Source organism: Dunckerocampus dactyliophorus, chromosome 11, assembly GCF_027744805.1.
Source record: "Dunckerocampus dactyliophorus isolate RoL2022-P2 chromosome 11, RoL_Ddac_1.1, whole genome shotgun sequence".
Classification (NCBI taxonomy): domain Eukaryota; kingdom Metazoa; phylum Chordata; class Actinopteri; order Syngnathiformes; family Syngnathidae; genus Dunckerocampus; species Dunckerocampus dactyliophorus.
The window spans coordinates 30686784-30709782 of NC_072829.1; the positions used below are offsets into that span (position 1 = coordinate 30686784).

Here is a 22999-nt window from a genome sequence, read left to right on the forward strand (position 1 = left end):
ACACATACACACGCACACACACGCATACACACGCACACACACGCATACACACGCACACACACGCATACACACGCACACACACGCATACACACGCACACACACGCACACACAGGCTAGTGTGACTAAGACGATGTTGTGCTAAACGGGGTAAAAGGTAAAGGCGTCCACGCAGCCATCAAGACACACAAATATGTGATGAGACACGAGACACCAGTCCCATCTTGGAAGCCATCCGAGTGGCGAGGCATGCCCGGCGGCTGCCGACAGCCCCGGACGACATCCTGGCAGCCGGAGCGATCGTCACTGCCAAGTGGAGAGAGGGAATCCTTTCCTTTCACGCCGCCAACCTGCCTGACGTGGCCTCACCTGCCGTATGCAAAGATTCACTTCCATCTCAAAAGGAAGAAACTTCAAGACGTTGATGCGACGTCCATGAGGAACAACGTTTCTCCTGAAGGGGTTGCCAACCATGCCTTTTTTTTTAAAGCACTTATGAAAGCTGGAATCAATCCCAGCTGCTTGATAGCAAGAATAAGAACGGAGGTTTCAGCACGGAGCCCTGAGGCATACCTTTCCTCACCGGAAGGACAAGAGAGGAAGACACCTGGACAGACCAGAAGTGGACCTCCTGCATACTCAGGCAGGACACCGTCCTCCTATAGGACAGGTGTGCCCTATGGCTTTGACTTTGAGGCAGCCTAGTCCAAGTCCTGACCTGAATCCTATTGAGATGCTGTGGCATGACCTTCAAAAGGAAAAGCCTCCAATGTGGCTGAATGACAACAATTCTGCTAAATTCCTCCCCAGCACTGGAAGAGACTCATTGCAAGTTGATTGCAGTTGTTGCTGCTAAGGGGGGCCCAACCAGTTATTATGTTTAGGGGGCATCACTTCTTCACACAGGGACATGTAGCTTTGGATGGTTTTTCTCCCTTCATAATAAAAAGGTTCATTTAATTAAAAAGTGCATTTTGTGTTGAGTTGTGTTGTCACTGACTAATATTTACATTTGCTTGATGAGGGCTAGCACTTGTTCACACCAACGGGTGTCGACAAAAGCAACCACGTATGTCACAAGTGTCAAACTCAAGGCCCAGGACAGATTTGGCCCAACATTTATGCAAAAGCCTGGAAATCATACAAAATGTCAAAAAGACACTTATTTTTTTAAAATTACTTTACATTACATTACTTTACGTTTTACATTCTGAATATATTTTATTATTTTTTATGTATGAAATTATTTTTTTTATTAAATGTTTTAATATTATTTGAAGTAAAACATGTAAAAGATGTTTAAAATATATTGAATAAAAAATAATTTACAAAAAAATCTGAATTTTTCTAGCAAAATGTTTTTGTTTGGTCAAGATTGACAGGAAATGTGCACTGCTTGCAACGTTTTTGTTATCAAACCCCATTTAGTAAAGTAAAGTAATTATACTAACAGTTGTATACTCACATTTCTGCTTAGCACATTGACTTCTTATTCCAATGTACAATGGTTGGTAAAACAATACAAAATGAGAATAATAATAATGTGGGCACTTTTTAGTCATTCTTTTTTATCATTAAAACATGGTGGAGCAGGTCTTGGTTGGTCCACAGATGGTTCCACTGCATCAAATCAACATTTCAACTTTTTCTCATGACATTACATTTTTTTGCTGTTGTTTTTTTTTAGTAATTGTTTTCACCAGCTTAAAAAAAAGCTCTGCGGGCCACAAATGACCCCCAGCCCACACTTTGGGCACCCCTGCTTGAACGAATGCGTGTGAACCCACACACGCAGAAGAAGCGAGCATCCATCTTGCTTTGAGTGCTAAGCTCTCATCCACTGCGATGTGACTTAAAGGAAGAAAGCGCTGATGGTTCTTTTGCTGGAATCTGGGCCCAGACACCATTTCCCCCCAGTTTGGGCTGATGAAACTGCAGCACGTGTGCACAGAGGTTTGTCTTTGTGGACGCAGGAATATAAAGGAATACCTGTGGCGCTAATGGAAAGATGAATGCTTTACAATAATGCATATTTACATCAGAAGCTGGCATTGTTGCAAACGGGTTGAGCACGGCGCCGCAGAGGAGGAGACGCACCACAGCTCAGCCAAGTCTTATCATCCAACGGCGAGGCCTTATCAGCGGCGCGGCTGCGGCGGGATGAGAGCGTATCTCCTCGCCACAGAGAGCGGGATGAAAATTACCCCGCTTTTATAATCATAATTCATGCATTTTTAAATCAATGTAGTTTGGAGGGGGGCTGACTCAGGAGTTTGTGTGTGTTTTCCTGGAAGTAGCGCTCGCCTCGTTCATAACTAAAGTGCTTTGTGCAAAGTGCAAGCTTGTTCGAGTCGTGCATGATATTTCTTACTAAACCAGAGGCTTTTAGCAGCTCATTTAAAAGAGTCTTTAATCAGGAGACTAAATAAAGGATTGATGGCGGTTTAGGATTAATGGCTTTCCTCAGCTGCCGAATGTGTGCCGCGCCAACAAGCTGCTGCAGCCTCCATCACGCATTTCTTCTCCACTCCATCAAGAACCACAGACCCGGTCTGCAAGGCGGGTCTACCTACCTCTTGCAGGAAACTATGCAACGCTATGCTATGCATGCTGTGTACGAAATGTGACAGCGATGTTCCGATAAATCGGCCATCGATCAGTATCGGCCGATTTCCGTAAAAAATCGTGTGATCGGCATACAGTATGCCGATTAATGCCTGTCAACACCGATCACCAAAGCCAATCACCTGTGGCTAGCACTATTGCAGCGCGCAGCAGCAGTGTAGTGTCTTGCTTAGCTAACATCTTGGGCTGTGTTGTCCTCCCAAAGCAATCGTGTCTGCCGCGTGGAGCCTAACTGCTAACACGTGCCACGAAAAACTACCTTGCGGGGTAAAAAGCTTCAATACGACATTTGAAGACGGTTAAGCTGATAACCTGAAATATAATAGCGATGGAAGTTTGCCAGTCTCCTTAAAGAAGCTCATTATCTGGAAGTTTCAGAAAGCAAGTAAAATACGTTTTTGGTTAAATGAAGGTGATGTTATGGTTCCTTTTTTCACATCATATAGCCAGTAGCAGGGGTGAAGCCAGTAGTTCCATTAATTAATTACTAATTTTACTAGTAATTACCTGTTTTTTGGGCCCCTGGCATTGTCCTGACTTTTCCTCTTTCAATATAAGTGCAGACCTGACAGCATGTATGAATCTGTCGTACTCTGGATGCAGTTTGACTCTTGAATATGCGTGTATGCTTCACTGCGCTCCATTTTGTTGCATTTTGCTGATTTCAGCTTCCAGTTCAGCCTGTACAGTACAGATAAAAACACTGATATTATCAGTTTCTCTATGGTATTTCAAATCGGGGGGGGGGCAAGAAAACATTACCGTCCCCCAGTGGGGGCATGACAGAAAATAATTGAGAAGCACTGCTCTAAAGCAAAGTATGTCACAGTCTGTAGATTAAAGCACAAAGACTGAAGAATGACTCCTGCAGACGTAAATTGTCAAATGTACGGCCTGTTTGTGGTTTCCTGGAGTCTCTACTGGTTTCCCACAATCCTCTGAGGACAACTCAGAACGTGTAGAACAAGTGAACCTGGAGACAAGAGCTACAAGCGAATGCTGCTGCACCATCGTGTCTGGGGGGGACGGACTCCGTTGTGATTGGACTCTGGCCAACAGCTGTGTCTGTTCACGGGTTCTGGTTTCCACGGTTTCAGGTTCGACACGCAGGAGCGTTCAATTAGAGCAACTGGCCAACTGTATCGATCTCAGATGAGTGTTTGAGAGTTTGCCAAGTCCTGACCGGCTCTGTCTTTTCTTCTCTTCTGGTGGAATCCAAGCCCGAGGATGTTCACCTGCCACACAGTCTTCCACTTGCTGACTGGAGAGGCGACATTGATCAGGTGATCAGGATGGAGGGACTCACTGACCCTCGAATAAGTGATGGATGCTGGACAGAAAAAAAGAGAAAGAACCCGAGAGGAGCTCAAAGAAAATGTGAAGAAGAACAACCACTCTCATGTTCACCCTCCGGCAACTTCAGTCAGATTTTTCGTTCCAGAATCTTCAGCTTTGTATAGAGGGGTAGCGATTTCCAACACCATACACATTCAAAGTGAGGGACAGGAAGTGATTATGGCGTCTACTCTGGAAACAAATACAGTGCAGCCCAGCCTTGGGCTAGTGGGGGTCATGGCTAGCTCGATAATCCTCTTCCATGGTTAAAGTCTCCTGTTTGGCAACACTTGGGCTTCTTGCTGAAATACGAAGACAAAGACAAGCAGTGAGATGAAAGCAGTGTGCCGCCAATTTTCAATAGCGATGGAAGAACTCTTAATACTAATAAGATAACCAATCAGAAACTTTACTACAAATCAAATTATCATTCACTCATTCATTCATAATATCTAATAATTATTATATTATATATTATGTTGTATTTATGTCTAATATGTCTTATTTTCTCTAATTATGTCTACTATGTTGGGTAACAGGAGTGTAAAGGTGACTATAGGGATGTTTTTTCATGTCTAGAGGGCTTTAATAATGTTAAAACCAGTATTTAGAAGGTGGTAAACGGGTTTTCTATACTCCAACTACCAAAATATTCCATTTATAAATAATGACGTTATCACAGTGTAGTCTGGAAGTAGTCACACCCCTATTAGGTACCCAACATAAATTGATCCAATACAAGATTCTGTCTCTGCAAAGATAATGTTGGCTTTTGAAGGACGCTGTCAAAGAAGTATTCATTGAAACATAATGTGTGTTTATTACCATGCTCGTACACGTGCAAGGTGCTGCTATGCTGAGAGCTGTTTGTAATATTTTGATTCCAGTGAGTGCAGGTAATTGCAATGTTGCTATGGAGCCACAAAGAGCCTTCAGGTAAGAAAGATGACGTCAAAGTCAGTGTCCATGCATACTTACGTATGTGCCATATTCCAGACGGAGTGTAGAGCATCTTTCAAATGAGAAGATGCAGGATCTTTGCAGCTAATGATCACTTTGTCTTCTTGCACAGCACAAACTTTGGAAGCAATGATTCAAATTGGAGGAAATTGTCTTGTCTGCGTCGTATATGCGACTTTAGGGACTCTGCATCTCCTATTAGGTCGCCGCCTGGGGCCAAAGGTCACAGTAGCTTTTGATTAGCAAGACAACGGAGGACGCCGTCGGCAAAGTTGACAGACAAGACGACGATGAGATCCAACGTGCGGCAGGGAGATTCCGTAATGCTCCACGCCGCCAAGTGATGTGACTGTGCTGCGTTCATGTGCCGTGATCGGCGTGACGAGGGGGACGAGGCTGAGGGCTGATTCTTCATGTTACTAATGTGGGTCACTGTGAAAAGATACATTTCTCTTATTTTTTAATTCCACCTTTCCATTGGGAAATCATTTCTGTGGACAGAAAAGAAGCTCTCAATATTGTTGCGGCTCTGTTTGCTTGGCAGAGTCATTATTCCAGATATTACTGCAGCAAGAGCCCAGAAGGGGTAGCAGCCCCCTCCCAGCTGTGTGTTGGACCTGTCTACTGCAAACACTGATTGCATAGAAGCCAGAAATAGGTATACAGGAAGTCCAATGAGAAGTTTCACTTTCACTTTATCGTCACTTTCTATACTTTGAAAGCAGTTGTCCTAATGCGACCCCATGCCATTTAAGTAGAGCTTAAAGAGTCGTTCGTGGTCAGAAACACCAGAGTGGCTGATGGGAATATTTCAAGTACACGAGCTGTTCCAAGTAAGTCAATTGTTGATTGCTCTCAACTCCACCAGAGGGTGCTTGAGCAGCAACAGAAAGACGTGGGTCGTGTTCGGACCAGGCTCTCTCTGCAAGCACCAACACCATTTAAACCAAGCAAACCTTCATGACCCTATCGATCCATCTTCTTCTGCTTATCCGGGGCAAGGAGCCTAAGCAGGGAATCTCCACGGCTATTTCGTCCAGCTCCTTCCGGCGGATCCTGGGGGGTTCCCAGGCCAGTTGAGAGACATAGTCTCTCCAACATATCGTGGGTCTTCCCCTAGGCCTCCTGACAATCGGACGTGCCCTGAACACCTCCCCAGGGAGGTGTCCCCTAGGCATCCTGAACAGATGCCTGAGCGACCTTATCTGGTTCCTCTCCATGTGGAAGAGCAGCGGTTCTACTTCAAGTTTCTCCCGGATGATAGTGCTTATCTCTACCTTATCTCTAAGGGGGCCCACCCACCCCATTTCGGCTACTACCCAAAGCTCATGACCATACGTGAGGGTACGAACGTAGATCAACCGGCAATTGAGAGCTTTGCTTTGGGCTCAGCTCCCTCTTCATCACAACGGACCAATACAGAGTCTGCATCACTGCAGATGCCGCATTGTCCGTCTCGCATTCCATCCTTCCCTCACTCGTGATCAACTCATGAAACTTTTATGACGCTGCGTCTTAAAACAAATCCAAATCAAGAAATGTTAGGAACCAGAATCGTTGAAATTGGAGTGGTTAAATGTACAGTAGGCTCCAGCCTGAAACCCACAATAAACGTGTGGTACTTCCTGTTATTTGGTTAACCATGTTGGGGGTGTGCCGGGTCCACCAGGATTAAGAAGCAAACAGGAGACTTGGTGAAGGAGAAGACGGCGTCTTTGTTCCTGCTGGACGGAGGTTTCTTTGAGGGACAGGAGGATGGAATGGAAAGAGTCACATGATGAAGAAGAGAAGCAAGCATGTTTTGGGGAGGAATTCTCCTGCAGGTCCTTGAAGACGAATAAAAAGTCTCTTCGGGTGTTGCTAATAAAGTGATTCAGTAGCGGTGGAATGGGCCCGGACCAGCGCTTATTGGTTTCAGCCTCTCAGGCGGCATATCAGCGCCTCCGTGCGTGATTGATGATGTCTTCCTTTCATCAGAGAGGTGATTCATCACCGCTTTATTTTGTAGGATTTCAGGTGTTTGTGACGCTTCCTTTGCAATCAGAGGGAGATTAGTGATGCTTTTCTCCTTTTCTGGCAGCCTCATCGCATATTTGATTAGTGAAGAAAACAAATCAGCGTACACTCGTCTGACGCCACCACGGGAACAACGCTGCACATTACTGAAGTTTACCACGTGTTTGGAGGAAAGTCAATTCACCGCCGCTTGACAAGGAAGGACCTCAGGAAGGATGATTTAAGAAGACAAACGCAGGCTTGCGCTACAGCCCACTCCGTTTTTCCATTTGCTTTTTCACATTAAATGATCCATCTCTGCTTCCCCTTCATCTTACTCACTCACTTGTTGGTGTTGGAGCGTGTGCATGTGTGACGTTAGCATCATCATCATTGTTAGCATCATTATCATAAATGTCTGCATCATCATCATTGATGTTAGCATCATTATCATCGACGTTAGCATCATGATCATTGATGTTAGCATCATCATCGTTGATGTTAGCATCATCATCATCAACGTTAACATCAAGGACGCTAGATTTAAACAGGACAGTCAAATCTTCATCCACTTCCGTAGTACGACCTGCGCAGGTTTGGCCGCCATGTTGGTGAGCACAATCCAGAAACATGCATTGTGAGTGAACATGTCCTCGGCACACTGCTCAGCCATTAAGTGCTCTCCTCGACGCTCCAAAAGACCACACTTGTCTTTTTTCAAATTCTCCAAAAACAAAGACAGGTGTGTGTGATGAAAACGTTGTAGATTTACAACACTGGTTGTTGTAAATAAACAGGACAATGGACAAAACTCACAAAGTGTACAATGTGTGGGACTCCCACACATTGTACACTCTTGTCCACCTAGCCCCGCCCACCTCTCTTGCTCACCATCATGGCGAACTTTCTGCTTCGTGGCGTACAACACTGTGTTCCATTCATTTGCATATTCCATTCTAGTGTCCTTGGTAGCATCATTATCATTGATGTTAGCGGCACTGTAATCGATGTTAGCATCGTCATTATTGATGTTGTCTCTTAACGTGGTTGATTTTTCTCGGTGGCGTTTTTGTTGTTGTCTGAGTTCGTCTGTTATTCTGGTCTGGCTAAGCCACTAACGTCAATGCAGGCTGTCCTCGTGTTACGACGTTTTGTGTTATGACATTTAGCATTAGTGTCATGTTACATACTGTAGTTTGGTATTTCATCATTCCGTGGTTACGTTTAGTCTTACGGTGTTTCATGTTGCACAATCTTGTGTTACGATGTTTCGTCTCATGACGTTTTGACGTACATTTCATGATTCATTTGTGTTGCATTGTTTCATGTCACATTGTTTTGCGGTTACGGCATTCCGTGTTACACCATTTTGTGTTACAAGGATTTGCGTTACGGCATTTCGCGTTGTGTGTTTTGACTTACAACATTTCATGTTACCTCATTTTGTGTTACATTGTTGTCACGTTTGTTGTTACGATGTTGTGTGTCACATTGTTTTGTGGTTAAGCCGCTTCGTGTTTATGTTTTGTGTTACGACCTTTCGACATTTTGACTTATGTTTGACGTTAGCTCTTTTTGTTTTATGTTTAGTGTTGCGGTGTTTCATGTCACATTTTACAATGTTTTGTGTTACATCTGTTCTTATGTAGTGCTACACTGTTTCACGTTACATAGTTTTGTGTTATGATGTTTCATCTTATAGCGTTTTAACTTATGACATTTCATGTTGCATCATTTCACATGATAGTGTTCTATAGTTACAACATTTAGTTTCAGCGTTTTGTGTTACAACAATTTGTGTTCCATTTTGTGGTTACGACTTTTCGAGGTTACAATGAACTCTCATAAATGATTACACTCCCACAAAGTATGAATGCTGCACAGACACCAAAAGCGAAGTAGTTACTGTATGTGTGCGCGGCGGAAGAATACGATGGTGGAAGAATGCGTACTCACACGTTGCTACACTGAGGAAGGCCAACGTCACTTTTGTTCTTTTTCGTGAACGTCTTTCCCTTCATTACGTCTCCCAAGCGTGAGGCAGACTCTCCTGACTGCAGAGAGAATGAAGGAAAAGAAAAGAGCTCTAAACTGATCACATCCACACACTCAGAAATGAAGTACACAGTGTACACAGTCCAACATGATTTTTCATGAATTAATTACAAATGGTCAGACAAAAACTGAAGCAACATCAATGGAATCAATTTCTCCCACAAGAAATCATGCAAACGTAATGAATGTGTTTCAGACACCCACAAATATGGGTGCAGGGTGCTCAAACAGAGGAAGAAAGGAGACAAATATGGAGTTATTCATCGTTCTGTGTGCATTCCATAGACAAATAAACCACACGCATACAAAACAAAGACGACGCAATGATTCTCGGGCCAGAATATGACACTGAGTCACGCGTGGATGCCTCGTTTGGGCACTTTTAGAACCGTTATTAACGTAATAACAGAGAGAGTACGAAAACCGAGATATATTTTTGGCAATCATTTGCATGGAATCGTACGAAACCGAGGGCGTACAAAAACAGAGGTACCACTGTACTTATTGGTCGCTTCTGCAACATGCTAATGCAAGCGTCTTTCAAATCAGTATTCCACGCCTGCACCTTTGTACCATATTAAGGTTCCGATCCAGTTGTTCATGTGAGGATGTGTGAAGTGTCTGCGGGGCCTTTTGGCCACATACGGATGCGCCTGGTCTAAAAGTCTTTTATTTAACGCTGCACTTCTGACCTGACAGTTCATTTCATCATATTCATATTCATACCAGAGGAACATCTCAGGGTTAAGCGGCACAGAAGCTCCGCATTCAGTGGTTTTATCTCACACAGACAAAAACACACTGACCTTCCTCTGTGAATTTCCAACTAGGAGTGCGCTTCATGACTCAAAGTTCCCGTTATTGACTGAACACTCCAGTGCTCTTGTATTCATTTAGCCTCGCTAACAAGCTGTGTGTCTTGTATTCATTTGCCTCTGCAAACAGCCTGGAATGTATTCAATATGTTTCTACATTTCCTTTTATATTTCACTCTGAGCCATTAGCGCGCACACACCGTGCACGCACGCACACGCACACACACGTACAGACAGCGTGTGCACGCAGGCCGGGTAAACAAGGAGCGGTGCAGAAAGGCAAACACAGCAGTATCGACCAGGACTGGTGCATTTGCATTAGTGTCCACCCTTGATTCGCATGGACGCTGCCTGGCTCTAACTGTTCCCTGCAGTCTCATTTCATTGAGGGCCGCTGTAAATTTACAGTGAGCCTCCCCATATTAAGCAAATGAAACAGTAAATTTGAAGGCGCTTTTTGCTTTGAAACAAGGTTAGTCCTCAGTCAGGAGGAGGATTTAGTGCTAAATGAGCGTCACCGCTGTAAAACTGTCGTCGCAATGGATACCTCAATCCTCTCGCTTGGCTCGCCTCACTTTTTTGCACGAGGGCGAGCGCGGTAAATAAATCTGAAAGCACCGTGCGCCTGGATGCTGGATCCCGAGCGCCGCCTCCTCCGTCTTACTTTTGTGGCCGTGGCACAGAACGCTGCCTGATGTATTAGCTTGGACATGAGCGGCAATTTGGGACGTTCAGCAGATTAGTGAGTGGACATTAAATGTCTCTTGGCAGGAAAAACCAACGCACTTAGGCTGTGATATAAGACTGTTGCTAAGTAAAAGAATACAATGCTAATAATCAACAAGGACTGGTTCTGGTTTGGACATAGTGCACCTTTTATAGCCTAATTACTTGCATTTACTTCTGGTCTGCCTCCACAAAAGGAGCAGTCTGCATAAATCCAGCAGCTCAACTGCATTTGTAAACTACCAGAAGTGCTGCTTCTCATCGACGCGTTTCATTCTTCAGCTGAACTGAACAGCGAAGACAAGAAGGTCTCACTTTCAACCACCCGGGTCTTTGTTAGTCCGTAAGAAACATTTGAACGACTCGTTGCTTCCAAGACACTTCCAAGCCATCATTCATTCACTCCATAGTCACACACTGGTGGTGGTGGCGGAGCCACAGATGACCTGGAGTGGACTGATGGAAACATGGCTGCCAGTTCATGCCAACGGCGTCTAAGGCCATCAAACACTCTTTTAAATGTACTGTATGTACCAAACATTTATTTATTTTATGTACCAAACATTTATTTATTTTATGTACCAAACATTTATTTATTTTATCTACCAAACATTTATTTATTTTATGTACCAAACATTTATTTATTTTATCTACCAAACATTCATCTACATTTACAGTCGTCCCTCGCGGTCCACCTTTTGCGGCCTCGCTGTTTCGCAGATTTTTTTGTGTGCAATTTTGGAGGCTTTTTTTTCTTTTACAGTATATGAACGCACATTGTGTTCTGCATCCTGATTGGCTAAGAGAGAACCCGCCCATTGTGTTCTGCATCCTGATTGGCTAAGGCCTAGGTTCCCAAAGTGGGAACAAAGTATTTCCACAGCTTGACCTCCACTTGCTCTCATATCGTACAAACGGTATGATGCAAAATTTGAGTGGTTTTGAAAAAGTCTTGTTTGAGAGTCACGGGTCTCAAAGCAGACGCTTCGCTTGCGTATCGGGAGAAATGTCTGCTTCCTTCTAAGACGAAGCGTTCATTTCTGAGTGTCTCACGTTGTTTTTAACTATTTACACTTTCCTGCAGTAGTCCTGTTGTCAGTTTTGCGGTTTGCAGTCAGAAAAGAAGCATTGTTTTCCCGGCAGGAGGTTCTTGTAGACATGTGACTGAAACACATCGTATTGGAACAAATCTGCAAGCCGCAAATGATCAATCAAACGCTCCAACAATAAGCAGCTTGTTTACAAACAATGTTTCCTCTGCCCGTCTAATCACGTGTTCATCACTTCTCCACCGCGCTGCGGCCTTCTGTCGTTTACTGCCGCCTTTTCATCCGTTTGGAAGTTTTCTGGCGGGTTTGAGGTGTGATGTTGTTTTCATGTCTGCCACAAAGATGTTTAATTTCCCCTCAGAGTTTGTCATCAAGCCCCTTTAGACGGATCGCTGCTTGCTTTTTTCCAGTCCAGTACGCTTGTGTGATAACTTTTTTCTTTTGTTTTTCCATAAAAGTAGTCTCACCACAAACACCACGTTAAATTACTCAAATCAGCCATCAGCAAATGTCACAGCTCGTCCTTACATCTCAACTACATATGAAAGAATTTGCATCACGAGTAAGCATCAAGGGCGTTGTCTGAGGCTTCGTGAACGGGGTCCTATCCTGCTCTTTTCAGGGCTTCTAAAAGCATAGAAGCACAGAAGCATAGAAGCATTCAAGATTCAAGAGATTCAAGATTCAAGAGAGTTTTATTGTCATATGCATAGTAAAACAGCAGTTCTTCTATGCAATGAAATTCTTATTCTGTTCATTCTCCCAAGAAAAGAAAGAAAACACAAGAAAGAATAAGAACATAAGAAACATAAATACCAATAAATTAAGCAACAACAACAGAAGAGACATTAATACCAATAAATAAATAAATAAATAAGTAATAAATAAATAAAGTGCTATGAGTGTGTGTTGCGTGCGGCGTGTGTGAGTGCTTCGTTGAGAAGCCTGATGGCCTGTGGGTAAAAGCTGTTTGCCAGCCTTGTGGTCCTGGACTTCAAACTCCTGTAGCGTCTGCCTGACGGTAGGAGTGTGAATAATGAGTGTTGTGGATGTGTGCTGTCCTTGATGAGGTTGTGTGTTCTTCGTAGGACTCTAGTTTTATAAATGTCTTGCAGTGAGGGGAGGGCTGCCCCAACAATATTCTGTGAGGTCTTGATCACCCGCTGGAGTGCCTTCCTATCACGTGTTGTACAGTTACCGTACCAAACAGTGATGGAGGCGGTAAGGACACTTTCCATAGTGCATCTGTAGAAGCAACTCAGGATTGTGGTGGACATGCCAAATTTCCTCAGTCTTCTCAGGAAGTACAGTCTCCTTTGGGACTTCTTCAGAATTTGTTGGGTGTTGTGAGACCAGGTGAGGTCCTCGCTGATGTGTGTGCCAAGGAACTTGAAGGTTTTCACCCTCTCCACCTCAGTCTCATCAATAAACAGGGGTCTATGCGGCTCCTTTTCCCTTGTTCTTGGGTCGATGATCATCTCTTTAGTCTTATCTGTATTGAGAAGGAGATTGTTATCACGACACCAAGCTATGAGGTCCGCCACCTCTCTTCTGTATGATGTTTCAACACCACCAGTGATCAGGCCGATGACTGTAGTGTCATCCGCAAATTTAATGATGCTGGTGTTGTTCTGGGAGGCCACGCAATCGTAGGTGAAGAGCGTGTAGAGGAGCGGACTCAGCACACACCCCTGTGGGGTCCCAGTGCTCACAATTCTTGAGCTGGATGTGCGATTGTGGACTCTGACTGACTGGGGCCTGCCTGTTAGAAAATTAAACACCCAGTTACAGAGGCAGGGAGCATAGAAGATGGATGGATGGATGGATGGATGGATGGATGGATGGATGGATGGATGGATGGATGGATGGATGGATGGATGGATGAATGTGTGTAATGTCCATTACATTGAAAAAAAGGCAGAAACAAACATGAAGGTTTGATATTTCCTACCGCCAAGCGCCAAGTGGCTCGCTCACCATCAAGACTGTTGTCAGGAGGAATGTCACATAGGCACGGGGAATGAAATTTGACCTAAACAAGGTCAAGAAAATACACATAGAAATCAAATATTTAGTCAGTTAGCATGTTGTCAGTTATCAAAAAGAAATAGCTGCTAACATATTGACAATTAATGCTATAGTCCATACAGCATTAGCAATATAGTTAAATGTATACATGTATTCAATACAATTGACTTTGACCAAGTTTATCAGTTCCTAAGTGCACTTTAAATATCAATTTCATATAAACATTGAAGCTTAATTAGATTAGTTTCAAATTCGCTGTTAATGGTTTCAAACCAATTCAAAACTACAATGCCACCAGGGCGTGAATCCAAAAAGTAACAAACAGCATAAAAATAGGAAAAACTAACAAAACTCAAGGTCCTTCAGATACGATGCCTTTCGGCAAACAGTTCGGTCCTAATTAACACTTAAATGATACGGTCGTTTCAAACATAGAGCCGGTAAATTGGTCACGCCGCCCGTGTTTGGAGCAATGCTAAATCAGGGATTAGCTTTACAGGCTTTTGAATGGTGACAGTCGAGCTGACGCTAAACCGTACAATAGAATAATTTAGAAGAAAGGTTGGACTCACCGCTGTGTGGATGTGGCACACAAAGAAAGGCAAAAGTATCGGCACGATATTTCCAGTCGACCACTGCAGCACGGGCTCAAAATGGAAGAGCGCCCGCAGGTTGACCCGAACCCGCGACCGGAAGTGTGATGCTGCATAACATACTGTAGGTCGATACTAATTTATCTGTATAGAACCTCTTAGCTTTGTCTTATAGCGGGCACGGCCAGTTAGTGTAATTTCTAATAATACAGCATAACCAAAATATCACAAACAGGCAAACGCAGTGTACCTAATGAAGTGACCAGTGAGTTCTTACAGCCGACGTGTCCAAAGTGGCTCATTTTTTTAGTGTCCCCCTACATTTTGTAAAAATCAAATCAACTGATTATGAATAGGATATGCAGTATTATTAGATATTACGCTAACTAGCTTTGTCAGCTATAAGACAAAGCTAATGTATTTAGTCAGATACAGTAGCTCAGCATACATACCGATCTACATTAGCTTGATTTAATGAACGCCAGGGCTATCCAAAGTGTTGTCCGGGGGCCACTGGCGGTCACTGGCATGGCCCATGGCACATTCTAAAAATATAATTCAACAAGAAGAAAAAAAGAAAACAAAACAAACCAGCAAGAATGGAAAACTCAGCAGTTATTTTACAAGAATAAAGTCAAAATATTAAGAAAACAATTTTGTAATCTAACAAGAAAAAGTCATAATTTTATGAGAATAATGTCACCGTGTCGTTTTAGTAGCATGAATTTAAATATTAAAGAAATAAGACCTAATTTTTAATAAGAAAAAACAAACAAATAAAATTGTAATTTTTGAAAAATGAGGTTGGGAAGAAGTGACAATATTGTGGGAATAACATCACGATATTAAAAGAATAACATTTACAAGAAGAAAATTGCAACAGTTGGAAAATTAAAATAAAAAAACAGCTGAATACAAGAATAAAGTAAAAAAAAGCTGTAATTTTACGAGAACAGCATATTATGAGAGAGAAATTTTAGGAGTACAAAGCTAAAATATTAAAGTAAAAATCCCTTGTTTTTATTACAAAAAACAAAACAAAATAAAATTGTATTTTTTGGAAAATTAGGTTGGGGGGAAAAAGTGATATTTTTATGGGAATAAATCCATAATATTATAATGTGATCATATTACCAGAACAACATTTACACATTGAAAGACCTATTGGGAAGTCTTTTTGCATGAGAGGGAAAAAGAGGCGATGATGCAACTGCACACTAATAAATGTCACTGTAGCTTTAAGCCATAAAAACGGCCACAAGGTGGCATAAGTTCATTTGATAAGAGCTCGGCATGTGAATTGGAATGGAAAAGCACACATGACAACAAGGAGGAAGTGGAAGAACCTGGAGGAGTGTGTAGCGTGTAGAATGTTACATGTTGTAGGGAAATGCACGCACATGCACGCCCACGCCCACGTGCACACACAGTTCAGTTCCAAATGTGAAAATTGTAAATAGTTCATGGTGTTATATTTGTAAATAAATTGTTTTGATGTAAAACAACCCATTTTTGTTGTTTATGTTCTGGATTAGTTGTTTAGGTATTTGAGCTGTCAGAAAAGCAAAAAAAATATTTGTGTCAAAGTAAAAGTTATGCTTGAAATGTATCTTTTCACAAAAAGCTGCTTTTCTCCATTTTTAGTTGGGAACTGATATTTTCATGAAACTTACCAATGTTCTACTGCTGATTGCTAAATGACAGAAAATGGTAGAAAGTAACTTGTTGTTTCTGATGAAAGACGGGAGTCTAATGTTTCTTTTGGTAGGTTCCGTGTTCATATAACCGTAGAACACAATATTCTGTGTGCCTTGAAAGACGAGTCAAAATGGTCTAAAATGGCCGCCACTGAAGGGTTTCTCTTTTGAAAAAGGGCTGGGATTGAATGGGTTAAGAAAAAAGTTGTAATTTTATGAAAAAACATGTCACTCTGGCATTAAAACAAAAACAAGCAAATGTCAAAGATGTGTGCTTTCTACAGTGTGTGTGTGTGTGTGTGTGTGTGTGTGTGTGTGTGTGCTGCGTTCACTTGCTATTTGCTGAAGTAGTGAACAGAAGCTGCTGGAGGTTAGCAGACTGCATCTTCACACTGAAAGCACAGACACACGTGCGCCTCTTAGGAAGCTTGATGGTGTTTGGGACATCAGTCAGCACAGCAGAGGAGGATGAAGGCGCTTTTATTTGGACAAGGTGACAAGCGAGGCTACGAGGACTTCCTGTTAGCGCTGACATTTCTTTGTAATCATCTGCGTGTAGTTTGTCAATAAAATCAACTTCTATACGCTTGATGCAGTCTTGGGGGTCGCCCCCCCCACCCCCAGTCAGGCTCCAGCAGCCGCATGCTAAGACCCGCAAACTCTTCATCCGCAGGTTCTTCCCTGCACTTGGTGTCCCGGCGGGGATCATTAAAGCTCCAGTTAGCGGTGAAATGGCCCCCGTGGGGACTTTGCCCGTCCCGCGCGGCGACTCCGACGTGTCTCACCGAGTCGCTGACTGGTACGTAATGAAGACGAGGGCGTGAGGAGGAAGGAGTCTCACTCCTGCAGGTGTGGAAGCTCTCCAGCTGAACACACCACTTTCAATTCAAGCCAAACAATCCCTCATTTCATCTCTAATTCCAGTTGCCCTCATCAGAGCCCTGTTTTGCAAAAGGGGGCGCATTCTCTGCAAGTGTGCAAAGCATGTGTGCACAGAGCACCAAGTCAGCCTGAGTCAGGTGACGCACTCGCTGCTGCATTGATCGACAGCACGCTGCAGAATAAGGGAATAAGATGGCTCACCTGCCACTCCCTGGTGGTGTCATGGTACAGCTGCTGCTTTTTAAAAAGCACAGGGCACAGCTGTGATTCCTAATCAAATTTGGCGTAGGGCCGCAATTTGACCAGCGGGCGGTCGTGTATGACGTCGAGCATCAAACACTTAGCTTCTTCTTTGTGTGTGACATGTCTTCCAAAAGAAAGATCTACAAGCATCAGTACACTTCAAAAAGTACAGTGTACTTACTTCCCGAGTGTGTGGATACTGATACACCCCTTAGCATTTACCCCCTACCCCTTGATTCAAGGAGAATTGGGACACTACTTGATTCTCATCAACACATAAAATCTAGGAGGCGTAAGGGCTAACATAAGGGCAAGGGGTAGAATTGGGGTTCAGCCTCAGTGTCAGTACGCAAATGTGCACTTATTCACTCAAAACACAAAGTGTAAGTACGCAAGTGTGCAGTGTGCACATTTGCACTCAAAAGACTAAGTGTAAGTATACAAGTATGCACTCAAAACACTAAGAGTAAGTACACAAGTGTGCAGTGTGCACGTATGCACTCAAAAGACTAAGTGTAAGTATACAAGTATGCACTCAAAACATAAGTGATGATACAGAGGGTGAAATGATCATGCACATGTGATAATTATGGTGTACCTGGCAACACTGTGGGAAATAGACGTAAAGGTACAGCAGCTAAACACACACACACACACACACACACACACACACACACACACACACTGGTGTTTGTAGCGTGTTTGCGTGCGTTTATGGGATGTGTTGCGTGACGTGTTGCGTTGGCGGTGGTATAGAAACATGCCGTGCGTGCAAGAAGGTGGCGACACGAGCACGGCACGGCAGCTAAAAAGCCTCACCAGGTCACGACCTGTCCTCACAAATGCAAACGTGAAGGCCGGGGGGCGGTGAAGGATGGACGTTCAAATTAAAAAAGTGTAGCGCTTCCCCTGAAAAAGACTTTTTTCGGTTGGATTTGCGACAAGGCAACTTTGGAGAAAAGGGTAAAATGTGTCGTTCTCCACGGTGAAGCGTCTTCAAAGTGGGCCTGTGTGTGCCATGGAGGGGGGTGGGGGGTGCTCAGGGTTGAGGATGTGGTAAATTTGAATACAATAACATAAAATAAAGCTGCTTGTCATGCTCAGGCAGACCTTTCCTTTCTGCGGAAAGCTGCTCGACACGGTTACGGATTTACCAAATCCTCTCGAGACATCGCTTCATTGTGTGACGAGCCCCCCCCCCACACACACAATCACACACATACCCGCTCCCATCAGTCCCGAGGACCTCTCCTTCCTCCCCACGCAGGAAGTCAGCTTGCAGTTTGAGCTTTGAAGCTTTTTCGGATTCCTTTCAATCCTCCCAAAAAACCAGAACAAAAGAATCCACTTAAACCAGGGGGTGTCCAAACCGTCCAGTGAGGGCCACATAGTGAAAATAGTGATAGTGATATTTTGTAAAGAAAAACATGTACATATGCTAACAAGTTGCAAATATTTCATCACAGCTTTATGCTGTATCGCATCTTACTAATATCAACGTCACTCTTTGCTCTTTTTTTCCGCATTTTTGCTGTTTTTTTCCCCCCAAATACTTCAACTTTCTTCTTAAATAATCTATTGAAATTTTCTCTTTGGAATATTGTGACTTTTTAAAATTGTTTACTTAGTTCTTAGTACTTTTAATTGTGTACTAAAATGATTTTTTATTGCTGATGATTTTTTATGATTTATAAATCATAATTTTAGAAGTTTATTTTCATACGTTCTTTTGGAATTCTCCATTTTTTTGTCATTAGAATACAATTTTTTGCATAATATTCTCGTCAAATGAAAGCTGTTTTGTCCGTTTCAAAGATGTATTTATATGTTTTTATAAACCCAAACGCCCGATCCCAACCACGCATTTATACGTCTTTTACCTTATTTTTGCGTGAGAGGCAAAAAAAGGCGATGATACAACTCCCCACTAATGGATTTCACCTCAGTTTTTCACTTCCATTTGAAGCCATAAAAACGACCACAAGGTGGCGGAAGTGCGTTTGATAAGCGCTCGGCAGAGATCATGTGGACAGAAAAAACACAGATGACAGGAAGGAGGAAGTGAGAAAGCGTGGCGGAGTGTTGTGTGAAGACGGTTACGCACTGTAGGGACATTTTAACGCATGCACACGTACAAATACGCACGCGTGTGCACACACAGCTCAGTTCCAAATGTGAAAATTGTAAATAGTTCACAGAAGATAGATATTTCATTCATCTCCAAGAGAAAGTCACATTTCCAGCAGCTCTTGATGTCATAATAGACTATTAAAAATGAAATTTAAAAAATTAAAGACGTCATTAATGAATGGTGTTATGTTTGTAAATAAATGGTTATTTTCATGGTGTTTGTGTTGTTTATGTTGGTGTAGTTGTTTAGATATTGCAGCTGTCACAAAAGCAAAAAATATTAGTGTGAAAGTGAAAGTTATGCTTGAAATATATCTTTTCACAAAAAGCTGCTTTTTTCCCTTTTTTAGTTGGGAACTGATATTTTCCTGAAACTTACCTATGTTCTACTGCTGGTTACTAAAGAACACAAAAAGGCAGAAACAAACTTTTTCTTCCTGATGAAAGACGGGCATCTAATGTGTCTTTTGGTAGGTTCCATGTTTCTATAGCCATCCAACACAACATCCTGCGCGCCTTGAAAGATCAGTCAAAATCGTCTAAAATGTCCGCTACTGAAGGGGTTGAATTTTGAAAAACGTCTGGAATGAAAGAGTTGAAATGATGACTTTTTCTCGTTGGATTACAACTTTCTCCTCTTAATATTTTGATGTCATTCTTGTAAAATTACTGGCTAATTTTTCCATTTTTTTCCTGTTTTAAATGTGCCGCAGGCCAATAAAAACAGCCGCGGGAAGCACTTTGAACACTCCATCCGTGTCTGCGGGGTCACCTGGTCCAGCTAGCAGCGGAATGAGGCGGAGCTGAAAAAGAAAAGCGAGAATTGATTTGGAAGAAAGCTGACACTTGGAGGTGTTTTTTGGTGTAATGTAATGTTAATTAGCAGCATGTTATGCACAAGTGATCTGTAACGTTTCTCTCCAAAAGGAAGAAGGAAAAGCCTTAATTAGAAAATACTTTAATGAGGAAGAAAAACAATGGAGGCAAGAGGTGAAAAATGGGAAGTATTCCCAGGAAGGGAATGATGCTAACAATAAAAGGCAAATGGCATGAAAGCATGTGGTAAAAACGGCCACGGAGCTTCTGGGGGGAGACATTGTGTCAGTGTGCTTTAAATACGTGCAAATCAAAGCCTGGCTGGAAAAGTGTTCAGGGAGCAGCATCGTGTTAAAACATCCCACTAAATTTGAGTCCATAAACAGGAAATGATGGCAGAAGCAGCTTGGAAACGCATCCGCTTGGGAAATCTTCTCTAATGGAAACGAAGCGTCAGCTTTCATTTGTCATTTGAGGAAACGTCAGCGCAGAAGCACGCCGCGCTTAAACACCGGCTTTCACCTCCTCCTCCAAGGGGGCGGGGCTAGTGCGCTGTCCTCACACCACGTGACTGCATTCCCCGAGACAGCCAGCCAAACAATTCTTACTTACTTTGCTTGCTTTGGGGAAGCTTTCTTTGACGTACGGCAACTGTAACATACAAAAAAAATGCAATTACAATCAGTGAAAAAGTGTTTGCCCCCTTCCTGTTGTCTTACTTTTTTTTTGCATGTTATCAAACAAATGTATCACATTTAAGTGTGAAAAACATCAAGAGAAAACACTTTTTCACACCACTGTAGCTAGCCAAAACACATACAAACACATGCTTTAATCAGCAAACAGCACACCGCCGATTTTACAAAAAGATTAAAAGTAATAATCCTAGAACTTTTGACGTGCTTTGTATATAGGATACTCACAAAGACGAAAGAGCAAGTACAGAGTGTTTGCTCAAGGACACGGATAGCTTGTGCTTCACCCAGAGAGGAAAAACATCAAAGATTGTCGAGTGACGAGAAGAGCACTCACTCTTGCTGGCACTGAAACGATTCTTTCTGGATTAGAAGTCTCACTTTAACTGTATTTCACCATAGCCTTTTACAGTTTTTAACTTGCATTAACACTTTTAACTTGCTTATTTACCAACTACGCACGTATTTACACATTTTAAACCAACCCAGAGATCTCATGGAAGCCACTGTCTCTGATGCAAAGACATGCTGCTGTGCCGCGAAGGGTTGATCGTCACGTCACTTCTGTTACAACTCAATGACAGCAATAAAATAAAGCCACGCCTTTAAAGTAGGCAGCCTCAGCTTCTTTTGCATGATATTTTTTTATTTTATATGTTGCATTTTTCAGCCATAAAACAATTCTAAAAGCATATAAAACATGAATGATGGCGCCCTCCCTGGCAGACGTCTCTGTCTCACTCTCCCGTTTTTTTCTATTTTTTGCTATTTTATTGTTTTGGACATTCAACGCACTCACGCAGTACATTACAACAGAGAGACACTTTTGAACATCGGCAGGGTTCACCATGAACTTTCATTTAGCCTCTCAGACTTTGCCTTTCTTCTGCGCCGGGAGAACGCAGCAGCCTGCGGGCCCGGTGAGCTGAACACCCGGCGAGCAAAGCATCCGAGGCGGAAACGAGGCAAGAGGGGCGGCCTGCATGCTAGGCTAAAAGCTAGAGCAACTAGGCCACCGCTACCAAGCCTGCTGCTAGCCAACGTCCGCTCTCTTGAAAACAAGATGGACGAACTAAGAGCAAGGATTACAGCTCAACGTGAGATCAGGGAATGCTGTGTCCTCACCTTCACAGAAACCTGGCTGACGGAGGATATACCGGACTCGGCGATCCAGTTGGAAACATTTGCTGCTTACCGGGGAGATCGGACTTTAGCGTCTGGTAAACACAAGAGGTGGCGGCGTCTGTGTTTACGTAAACAAACGGTGGTGCACAGACGTACAGACGATGGAAAAGCACTGCTCGCAGGACATTGAGCTGCTGATGGTGAAATGCAGACCTTTTTATTTACCTCGTGAGTTTAGCGCTGTGTATTTAACTGCTGTTTACATCCCACCACGAGCTAACACCGCTAACGCACTAGGCCCCCTGCATGACATCATTGATAAACACGAGACCAAACACCCGGACGCTGTATTCATTATATCTGGCGATTTCAACCACCGTAACCTCAGGACTGTCCTCCCCAAATATTACCAGCATGTGAGCTTTCCCACAAGGGAAAATAACATCCTGGACCAAGTCTACAGCAACATGAAAGGTGCTTTGAAGGCTGTTCCAAGACCCCACTTTGGAAAGGCCGACCACATCTCTATATTCCTTTATCCAACATACAGACAACTTCTTAAACAAGCTCCCCCTGTAAGTACAGCAGTTAAAGTGTGGAATGAAGAAACTGATCAAGTACTTCAGGACTGCTTTGGCTGCACAAACTGGGATGTGTTTAAAACTGCAGCGGGGAGGGAAGATTGTACTGTTGATTTGGATGAATATGCTTCTGCTGTTACTGGCTACATTAGCACATGCATAGAGACTGTTACCACCACCAAGTATTACAGAAAATACCCTAACCAAAAACAGTGGATGAACTGTGATGTAAGGGCTAAGCTACGTGCTTGTTCGACGGCATTTGTCATGGGCACCGCTGAGGACTACAAAAAGGCCAGATATGACCTGAGGAGGTCCATACGAGAGGCCAAAAGACAGTACAGACAGAAGCTGGAGGGCTACTATTCCACCTCAGACCCTCGGCGCATGTGGGCGGGGCTCCAGCACATCACAGACTATCGACAGCGGAGTAGTGTAGCCACGTCCAGCCAAACCACACTTCCTGATGAGTTGAATGAGTTCTATGCCCGCTTTGACACCCAAACTCCTGATGAGCAGAGAGGGTGGCTGGACTTGGGGAGCACACAGGACTCACCTCTCATGGTGACATCAGCTGATGTGCGCAGGGTTCTGAACAAAACAAACCCACGAAAAGCAGCAGGCCCACACAACATCTCAGGACGTGCACTTC

The 22999-nt window shown here is 43.2% G+C and overlaps 1 long non-coding RNA gene across 1 annotated transcript; it reads right to left on the reverse strand.

Annotated features, from left to right (window-relative positions):
* Window positions 1-19504: 19504 nt before the first annotated feature.
* Window positions 19505-20941, reverse strand: LOC129190205 (uncharacterized). The gene is made up of 3 exons (XR_008572959.1): window positions 20870-20941; window positions 20559-20597; window positions 19505-19933 (listed from the first exon to the last, which is right to left on the reverse strand). It is a non-coding gene; the product is annotated as an uncharacterized LOC129190205 (long non-coding RNA).
* Between the last annotated feature and the right edge of the window lie 2058 nt (window positions 20942-22999).